The sequence below is a fragment of the Dasypus novemcinctus genome, chromosome 3 (genome assembly GCF_030445035.2).
Source record: "Dasypus novemcinctus isolate mDasNov1 chromosome 3, mDasNov1.1.hap2, whole genome shotgun sequence".
Classification (NCBI taxonomy): domain Eukaryota; kingdom Metazoa; phylum Chordata; class Mammalia; order Cingulata; family Dasypodidae; genus Dasypus; species Dasypus novemcinctus.
In genome coordinates this window covers 31,511,995-31,523,441 of record NC_080675.1, presented here as the reverse complement: position 1 = coordinate 31,523,441, position 11,447 = coordinate 31,511,995, and positions in this window count along the sequence as shown.

Here is an 11,447-nt window from a genome sequence, read left to right as displayed (position 1 = left end):
CCGCTTATATTCTTGTCAGCAGCACTGGGAAGCTGCACCTCTTTTTTGTTGTTTCATCTTGTGTCAACTCTCCATGTGTGCAGCACCACTCCTGGGCACGCTGCACTTTTTTCACATGGGGTGGCTCCCCTTATGGGGTGCACTTCTTGCGCATGGGGCTTCCCTACTCGGGGGACACCCCTGCGCAGTACAGCACAACTTGCGTGCACCAGCACTGTGCGTGGGCCAGCTCCACATGGGTCAGGAGACCCGGGGTTTGAACCCTGGATCTCCCATGCGGTAGGTGGACACTCTATCAAGTGAGCCAAATCCGCTTCCCTGAGATGTAGTTTAAATCTATGTATCTCTTCCTGAACTCCCACCCTTTACATGAACTAATAGATCTTCTGTTTGTATTGTAACATCTTTCTTACAGCACTTATAAAACTGATCTGAGGACTTCTCAGGGGCAGGGACTCTTATTTATGGTGTTGCTAATTCTTAGGAGGCATATAGTACACATTAAATGTTGGTTGATTTGATTATAAGTGAAAAGCTGCCTTGAAACTGGAGAATGTGTTAGTACTCATTGGAGCAATGTATGCTAGCAAGTTCTGAACATCATCTGTGGAATGGGACCAAGAGGAGCTATGCAGAAGGTGTTATGGGGATGAAAAAATACCTGCACAGCATCTGGTCCATTACAGTCCCCTCCTCCCCTTTTCCTTTTGCCTGACATTGGACCTAGAGCAAAACTCAAGTTGCTCTACATGAAAATGAGAGTCTGAGTGACTTCTAAAGAATGCAGAAGTAACTGAGGGAACTGGATGGCAAAGAAAACAAGAAGCAAGTCCTGCACCCGGGATTTGGGATGACAAGCAGAGCAAACAAAGCCTGCTAACAAAAGATGGTAGAGGAGAATCCCAGTACAGTGATACCACTCTCATAAAAACTTCCCCTTTGCTTTGTGAATTGCAGATACAGGCCACTTGGGAGGGGCATTTAAATCAATATGCACAGGATCTTCACACCAGGGTCCTTCTTGGGGGAAAAGCTGCCCAACTAATTCACCAGACAAATCAATTCCTGAAAAGGGGCCAAATTTCACTTGAAGAAGTTAGCTCAAGCGATCAAAGGATTTCCTAAGGCAAGATTCAGAACTTTCCAAAGTCCCTCCCCTAAACTGGGGAGAGGCAGGTGGCACGTGCCTGCTAGCAAAGTAGGGAAAAGAGGCTTCTTTGAAACCGGAAGGTGTAAAATAGAGGCAGGGGGTGGCTGTGAACACCATGGCAGTAATTATGCAAAAAAGGCTGCGGTATAGACACAGGACAGCACCATCCTATCCTAAAACCTTGGCAGTGTCATATTCCAACAAGAGCTGTTTAAGAGCTGCTAATTACTTAGATTCCAATAAGAGCTGTGTCTTAAAAGTGATTTTGAACTGATTGCAGCTTTTTGAACTGATTGCAGCTGGAAGCTATAAAGGTGGGGAATCGAAATAAAAGTGAAAAATTCTTTGATCAAACACAAAGGAACTCTTCCAAACAAAAATATCTTGATTTTACATACATATCATAGCTATCTGTTCCACATGTGAAAACAAATGATTCACGCACATCTATTAAACCTATAAGCATCTACACTAAATTTAATGTTTCCTGAGATGAGGGATTATACTTATTCATCCTTATAACTCCTTACCGTGTCTAGCATAGTTCCTGGCACACAGAAGATGCTTAGTGAATTGAATTTAATTGATGCAATTGTTATATTAATGATTTGATCAGGTAATTGTCATTTTTTACAATAATGAGCTACTAGAAAATTGAATACTGGGGGAAAGCAAGATAAAAGGCCATATAATAGCATCAAATTCAAGAACACTTACCTATTTTTCCAGAAGCCCCAAAGAAATATGCAAATAGTCATTCTTGAAAGGCAAGCCAAACACTCTACATTCCACAACAGAGACCATCTTGATTGCGCTGTGTCAGTTGCTAGGCAACCAGTTGGTAATTCCCCAAGTAATAGAGATGAGCCTGTCATCTGCTTTCTTGGCTATATGTGACATGAGGAGACAACAGGTAAAGGACAGCCAAGAACGCTAGCACCTGGATGACACAATCACTCCTGAAGTGTGATGACACTGAAGAAAATCCCTGTGCCCTGTCAGAAAGTGCTGGAGGGAGAATTTCATTAAACAATTTGCACAAAACACCGCTGTGAATTTTCTTAGATTTACCCTGTGGGCAAATCCTGTGGCTTAACCTGTTATTCTGTCCACAAAGCAGAAGACCAAATGTACAGTAACTGTGCATGTGGATGGCTGCCAACTCAACAAGGGCTCCAGATCAGCGTGTTCCATGACTCCAACTGGGATGAGATTTTACCAGATAAAGTAGCCTTTTAAGTTGTAAATAGAACATACAACATCTCAAAGAAACTCAAGGTCTGGGTGAATATGTCATCATTTTTTATGCTTGCAGAAACAGCTCTTAGTAATTTCTTCATTAGCACATGATTTCCAAGACATTTCAGGGAAATGAGCTGCCTTGTAAAGACTCCAGTCCACTATAGGTATTGACACTCTCTTCTTTGAAATAGGCTGAAAACATGATGAAGCTTTGGAGAATCAATCAGGAAGTCTCAAAGCTTCTCTGACATTAAGCAAGAAAAAAGGAGTTGAAATTTAAATGCCACTTCAAATTTGGAGGGCTAAGAGAACTTATCTTTTTCATTCACATTTTCAGAATGACACCCCCTCCAGATTAAAAAAAGATGTGCCCACCTTACTCCACACCTATCATATTTAAGTCTTCTTTGACTGCTTGCTTTCAGTCTCCTGTCTGAGATTTAACTTTGAGATCTCAGGCTTTGGGATCAAGCAATCAGTTTGAGAGAAAACAGGCCCTAAAAGGAGATAAAATGAACCAGGCAGTTTCAAAGAACTGCACAAGGATTCAAGCCAACATCTGATGCTTATTTGTCAGACCTGACTTAAAACCCAGCGGGCCAGTCCCATGGAATGAAGCCTGTCAAAAGACCAACCCTGCCTATCTATCACACCCTGGAAAGTAGGGAGCCGGTGTGCAAGTTTCTTGGACATGTCTCTGTCTGCAAAGTAAAGCCACTACATTTCTAACCTCTACTGACTTACAGGTTTAATAAGATTCTCTGTGGAGTAGAGTAGCAATGTTGAATTTTACCTGAACCCTATGATCCTGGAAAATGGTTTAGGTTGAGAAATGCCCCACTCCACCCACTGTGTTACTGACCAAGATAGCCTTGTCTCTGGACACCTCGCCTCCCTCGCCTTGGCCCTTACAGAATCCAGACAGAACATATTCTACCTGGCTTGGACAGTAAACTTCGGAGATAACATCATGTAATGGACATACCCCATTGCTTGCCCTCCCCCTTCTAGTCCTCTTCTGGGAGCTTCTTCTAGTCCTTACTGCCCTCTGTTTCAGCGGGGGTTGAATATACACCCTCGCTTTCTCATCTCTATTGCATGTAACTGAATAAAGTCATCCTTGCCTATTTCATTGTTTGGTGGAATTTTTCTTTGACAAGAGCCAGCCACAAGCCAAACCAAATGTTAGGGAGGTTTCAGGGGCATTCTTGAGCAGGTGCTCAGACTCAAGAAAGACATTAGATTTTTAAAACATGAGGAGGAAAATACTTTTTAATGACTAGGAGAAGCAGGAGAGACATGGGGGGGGGGGGAGTTGTTTTGCCAGAATCATGAATGTGTAGCAAAACTCATGGCAATCAGCATCTACCTTCACTTTCCATTTTTTAACATACCCTAATGACCACATATTATAGTCATGTGCAAAAGACCTGGAGGTGGGAGAGAGCAGACTGAGTCAGGGAATTAACAAAAATAAAAAGATCTCTGAAGTCTGCCCTTGTACCCATGGCCATGGAAGTTACTTAGTCCCCTGATTGGTGATGTCTTTTCCTTCTCTGGAGTCCTGTCAGTGAGGCATGAGCCCACTGTTACATTTTCAGAAAGTCTGGGTGCTGTTGATGTCAAGCTGGTTGAATATCTACATGTCAAATTCATTTTGTTGGGAGAAAAAACTTAGATCTAATTCCTGCCTTTATGGAATTTAATATTCCAGGGGTAGAAACAGATAAGTACCCAGGAAATCACAATGCTAACCTATCTAGATCAAGCTAAATTCAATCCCATGAATAATCAAAGTCTGTGTGGTGGCTACTCCTGATCTTGGTCTTTGTAGCTATCTTTCTATTACTGAAACATCAAGTTCTGTTGGAGAGCCCCAGTTCCACCTGGTCTTTGGCTGTGGTGGCCCATGTTCCCTGCCTTTTGGCAATCCCATGCTGGTGAATTCACCTAGGACCCAATGACTGTTTACAGAAGTGAGGGAAATCAATAAAGCAAGACATGAAGTTAAGGAGAACCTATAAGCCAAAAATTAAATGGTTCCAAAGAAAGGGGCAACTGGCCACTTCATGGGTCATAGAAAGAGGGAGAGAGAATTCGTGAGAGTAAATCAAACACTTCATATTGAGTGGAGGAAAACAAGACTTTTAAAATCCACTAAAAAGATTCTAAACAGGGGATCTCACAGGTAAAAGGCAGCTGCTAAGTAGTTTGGGAAGATATGTGAGTTGCAATCAGCACATACCACATACTCAATAAATATCTGGTGCAGAACTAAAGTAAAAGAGGACTACATGGAGGAATTTTCTGCAAAGTTTGCCTTTAAAGTTTCCAATCTCTGTTCCTGACATCCTTTCCCACACCAGTGATGGTGGCCAATGCCTTCTGGCTCCCCATGGGTCACCTTCTTTTTTATTTTAATTTAATTTAATTTTTTTATGGGTCACCTTCTTGACACAGCAGGAAAGGGTATGGAATTACCCATTTCCACTTTAACACATAGGCAACCTAGGAGAGTAGCTAAGAGCAAGGACTCTGAAATTCAAATCCTGGCTCCACCACTTACCATTGGTGACCTTGGCAAGTGACTCAACTCTATATCTCTTTCCTCCTCTGTGAAATGAGATTAAAGATACTACACCTATCTCACAGGGCTGTGGGAGGATTAAATGAGTAAATCTAGGCAAAACATTTAGAACAGTGCGTGGCAAATAGTAAGTACTTTGTGTTAGTTATTACAGAAAACTTTGTCTTGGGTTCCAAAGTATTTCCAAGTCAAACAATTATACTTAAAGGAATTTCAAATTATCGGCAAAAAGATGGAGAACTACTCAGGAGGGGTTTCCTTTGCCCCTGAAATCTAACCCTTATCTATACATTATAAACATCCTGAATATAACTTGAATATTATCCTTTCAGCATTCCTGTTCTTTCATAAGTTTCCCTAAGAATTAAGAGCTAAGAACCAACCTGGCTGGAGGGGATCTAGTCACCTGGCCAAGGGAAAAAAAATCATGTTTCCTGCTGTCACCTCTGCCTCTGTTAGTGTGGGACCTGTAGATCCCCCTGCCCAGGCACCGGGTAGAGCCCTTCTCCCTTCTCTCACTGCCCTGTGACTCTGGAACTGGAGCGCACACACACACACCTCATTAAGGGGATCCCATCAGATCCTTTTAAACAACTCCATGAAGTAATCAACACCAACAATGATAATGATGTATGGAAAATTATCATTTTACTGATGTTCAAACCTACGGTTAGAAAAATAAAATTAGAGGTTCCCAAATGCCAATCTAAGAACTGATGCCAGTCATTGCAGTGATGTTTCTCACTGGTCCTCAGTAAAATTGGAAAAGAATAATGAAATGAGTTTTTCATAAAGCTGAAATTACTCCATTTTTAAATTGTGAGATTATATCCTATTTTTATTCCTGTATATAGTAGGGAAGGATGTTGAAAAGGCCTTCTTTTACAAAATGTTAGGAGCGGGGATTTGAAACCAGATTGTTTGAATACTTCCACTGCTTTCTAGTGTACTATTTTAAGTTACTGTGAAATAATTTTAAATAACTTTTTTTTCATTGGATTGCTTAATCCAGTCTCATTTAATGTTATCATTGCCATGTAAGTTTTTGTTTTCTATGTATCTAATGATCTTCAAATAAAACCCAGCACAAGGTTATCTCTTCATGGTAGTTAAGTAGAATTTAAAACCTGCCTAGGTGGGAATGGCAGGTAACAACTTAATGATGTAGGCTGGGTGGTGATGCAGTTTCTGACCTCCAGTCTGTGGCTCTCCACAGCAGGAGAAAGAAAAAAGAAACCTATTTGCAAATCCCTAAGTGCGGCACTTAAGGGAACAGGTCTCCCCCTGCTGGAAGTGGTGGTGGCAAAATGAGAGCCTGGAAACGCAAATGGAACTGAGCAATTAGATGCAAGGAGAAATATTGCTTTGAAACCCATGTTCAAACACAGGGACCTTAGCCTAATCAGGTGTACGAGAACAAAGATTAAAGCTTATGATATAAGGAAACTATTAACAGAGGTTGATTGACAAACCCCCGTGAATTAACAAAGAAAGGACAGTTTTTTAAAAAATTAGCTTGGCTATGTAAAAATATTATTATATAAAATTGTTACCCATTTTTATGAATTGCGTATCTAAATATCTAATTAAGTAGAATTATATAGTAGCGCAATATTAATTATACTTATTAGTAAATTGGTCTGATTCATTTGGGTTCCATTACCAAACTTGTCTTTGAGGCTCAGGTTATTGACAAAGCATGGTTGCCTGCTCATAAAGTGAAAACAGGAAAGGTTGCCTTATTTGACCCCTTAGAGGACCAAGACAATGTGACCCCTCAAGCTTTTGCTTATTTATTCTCTTTTGCCTGGTATGCATTATGCTCTCATCACTTCCATGACTATAACTCTGACTTATATCCATCCATCTTGAAGCTTTACCTCCTCTAACAACAAACAAAAAACAAGCTGAATGTTATCCTCCTCCCCCCACCCCATCCCTCATTTTATTCATTAGATTTTGTTCAGTATCTTCTGGCTTTATCACCTTCCATCTATCTTATATTGTTTATTAAGGCATGTTTTATTTTTCATATTAGATTTTAAGTTACTTGAAAGCAAAGACTATTTCAATCTGCCTCAAAAAGAGGCAATGTGACTTACTGGTTAAAAGGCTGGGGCTTACAAATTATATTATTAAGGACCCAAACTTCAATTCTTTCATTTATAACCTGAAAATAACTGCACCTACCTGATACATTTGTAGAGGCATTTGAAGAGAATGCATGTCAAGCTGCTTGGTTCTTAATTATTTGGTCATGGTTGACTATTGTTTTCATTCCCTCCAGCCCCCAAACAAAAGCCTTACATGCTATGGGCACTCAGATTATTTGCTTGTTGTTTGTGCTAACAAATACATTCATACCTATTAATGCATTAGCATTATCTCTGTGTGGAGGGCCTATGTGATTAACTGTGATCTAGCAGTGCTTAAAAAGGCCTAGATTACCAACGTAAAGCAATCCTCCCGCCCCATTAGTTGTTAATCAGTGCTGTCCAATAGAACTGTCTGCAAAGCTGAGAATATGTTATAATGTAAGCTATCCAAGAGGGCAGCCATTAGCCATATGTGCCTACTGAGCACATGAAATATGGTAAGGTGACTGAGAAAATGAATTTTTCATTTTATTTAATGTAATAGCCTCACATGACTAGCAGCTACTATATTGGTCAGGGCAGCTCTGCACCTTGCCTTGACCCATTAGCAATCTCCAAATTCAAATGTATCATCTTTTTCATGAGTGGAGGAACTTTTCATAATCTAAAAAGTAAGAACCAGCAAGATGGCAGTGCAGTAAGGAGCTCCTAGAGTCAGCTCCTGCTACAGGGCAGTTAGTAATCACCCAGAGCTCTCTGGAGCTAGCTGAAGCATTTGTTTGGGGGCTTCAGGAGGCGAGAAGAGCATCCTGCCACATCCTTGAAGGACTGGAAGGAGGACATTGCCTGTCTGCAGGGAAGACTCGTAAGTAGAGTGCTCCATGCCCTGGAGGCTGGTGCCCATCCTCCACTGGAGGCACAAGCTGCCTTGGGAACTGTTCCACAGCTGGAATTGAAAGCTCGACTTCCCCAAAAGGAAGAGACGGTTAGCACCAATTTCAGCTACTGATGAGTAAATTCAGCAGGCTAAATTATAATCCTGAGAACAGCTGAAGTTTGAACCTGTCCAAGTCAGAAAGAGGCCAGGAGCCACCATCTTAACTCTGCTCCTGGCATGAGAGGAAGCAGTGCGGACTGAAAATCCAAGTGCTGGTGGGGACCGGCTTCTTTCCATCCAGGTCAGATTACAGGTCTAGCCTAAGACCCAGCACCACCTCCAGCAGGGAGAAAGCTGCAGGGACCTGCGCCAGCCTCTCTGGGAAATTACCGGCCAAGTCATGGAGGGTGGTGATTATCTTTCTCTGGTGGCACAAGCCACCCCAAGAGCTATGCTGTGGCTGGAATTGGAAGCTTTATTTCACAAAAACAGGGGGGGAGGAGGAGACGACTGGCTGCTATTTTTGGCTACTGATTAGTACTCGGCTGCCTAAGATACAGCCCTAGGAATGGCTGGGGTGTGAATCTGTCCAAGTCAGAAAGAGGCTGGTGGCCACCATTTTGACTCTGTCCCCAGCCAGAGGGGAAGCCTGTCTGATGGAAAATCACAGTGACAATAGGAACTGGTTTCTTTCACCCAGATCAGCCTGCAGCCCTAAACTAGCCTTCAGCCCCATCTCCCACAGGGAGGAGACTAGCAAGCCCTTCACTACCCTATCCAGGTAACTTCAGGTACCTTTGGCTGGCACAAACTGAATAACAGGAAATATACCAGGGCAGCTGCAGTCATCTTGGACCCGTACTGCATAGATTGCTACCCATACCTGCAGCTCCATTCCCGCCCCAGGCAGGGGAGGAAGGGGAATGAAGCTTCATCAGTCTCTCTGGGAAACTACAGTCTAGGCCTGCATGACTTGGATTATTCCACACAGCTGTGACTCTGTCCCTACCTCTGCCAAAGGAAAAAGTTGGGAGAAGTTTCATCGGTCCCAGGGGCAATGAGAGCAGCTTGAGCTTCCATAGTTTATAGCACCAATTACATCCCTGGCCCCTACTGCACAATCAGCAAGGGAGAAAGGGCAGGAAGCCCTAAACTAAACAGAAAAACTGCACCTAGAGTAAATACTCTAGTAATCCAGATGCCAAGACACCAATAAAAAGTTACAACCCACACCAAGAAACAGGAAGATATGGCCCAGTTAAAGGAATAAGATAAGCCTCCAGATGACATAAAGGAGTTGAGACAACTGATCATAGATGTTCAAACAAATCTCCTTAATAAATTCAATGAGATGACTAAAGAGATTAAGGATATTAAGTAGACACTGGGGGAAGTGGACTTGGCCCAATGGATGGGGCATCCACCTACTACATGCGAGGTCAGCAGTTCAAACCCCGGGCCTCCTTGACCCGTGTGGAGCTGGCCCACATGCAGTGCTGATGCATGCAAGGTGTACCATGCCACGCGGGGGTGTCCCCCGTGTAGAGGAGCCCCATGCGCAAGAAATGCGCCCCATAAGGAGCGCCACCCTGCCCAAGAATGGCGCCGCACACATGGAGAGCTGACACAAAATGAGGCAACAAAAAAAGAAACACAGATTCCCGGTGCTGCTGATAAGGATAGAAGCGGTCACAGAAGAACACACAGCAAATGGACACAGAGAGCAGACAAATGGAGGGGGGGGTAAGGGGAAAGAAATCAATTTTTTTTTAAATCTTAAAAAAAAAGAAGACACTGGATAAGCACAAAGAATTTGAAAGCATACATACAAAAATAGAAGATCTTATGGGAATGAAAGGTGCAATAAATGAAATTTTAAAAACACTGGAATCATATAATAGCAGATTTGAGGAAGCAGAAGAAAGGATTGGTGAGTTTGAAGAAATGGCCTCTGAAAGTGAACATACAAAAGAACAGATGATGAAAAGAATGGAAAAAATTGAACAAGGTCTCAGGGAACTAAATGACAGCAAAAGGCGTACAAACATACATGTCATGGGTGTCCCAGAAGGAGAAGAGAAAGGAAAGGGGGCAGAAGGAATATTTGAAGAAATAATGCTAGAAAATTTCCCAACCCTATTGAAGGACATAGATATCCATGTCGAAGAAGCACAACATACTCCCATCCGAAAACATCTGAATAGACTAACTCCAAGATACATACTAATCAGAATGTCAAATGCCAAAGACAAAGAGAGAATCTGACAACAGCAAGAGAAAAGCAATCATAACATATAAGGGATTCTCAATAAGATTACGTGCTGATTTCTCACCAGAAACCAGGGAGGCAAGAAGACAGTGGTCTGATATATTTAAGATACTACAAGAGAAAAACTTCCAGCCAAGTATCTTATATCCATCAAGGCTGTCTTTCAAAAATGAGGGTGATTTTAGAATATTCACAGATAAACAGAAGCTGAGAGAATTTCTAAGCAAGAGACCAGATTTTCAGGAAATACTAACGGGTGTGCTAGAGCCTGGAAAGAAAAGACAGGAGAGAGAGGCCTGGAAGAGAGTCTAGAAATGAAGATTATATCAATAAAAGTAAGTAAAAGTGTCAAAAGAATGGTGAAAATAAAATATGACAGATAAAACTCAAATAGACAGGAATAGACTTAACCCAATGAGGTAAAGCACTTGTATTCAGAAAACTGCAACTCAATGTTAAAAAATTTAAAAAGACCTAAATAACTGGAAGAGCATTCCATACTCATGGATTGGAAGATTAATATAACGAAGATGTCAATTCTACTCAAATTGATAAACAGATTCAATGCAATCCTGATAAAAATTCCACCAGCATTTTTAAAAAATTGAAAATAAGATTATTAAATTTATTTGGAAGGGTAAGGGATCCTGAACAGCCAGAAACATCATAAAAAGGAAAAGCGAACCCTTATCTCCGGACTTTAAATCATATTACCTAGCTATAGTGGTAAAAACAGCATGGTTCAGAAATAGACCCTCACATGTATGGTCAAGTGATTTTTGACTAGCTGGGCAAACTCACACAGCTTGAGCAGAATATTCCATTCAACAAAATGGTGCTGAAAGAACAGGATATCCATAGCTGAAAGAAGGAAAGAGGACCCCTATCTCACACCTTAAGCAAAAATTAACTCAAAATGGATAAAAAAACTAAAAATAAAAGAAACCATAAAACTTCTAGAAGAAATTGTAGGAAAATATCTTCAAGACCTGGTGGTAGGTGCTGGATTCTTTAAGGAGATAAGAGGACTGAGATGGACTACTGATGTTTAATGTATGTAGACGTTTTAATTAGTTTTACTGTAAAAGTGTGGAAATGTATAGAGTGGATGGTAACAAATAGTAACAGCGAGTTTATAAATGGGGATGTGGCTGAAAATGGTATTCTAGGGATATAAATGCCAATTGACAGAATACTGGAGAATAATCTAGGAACTGAATAGCATA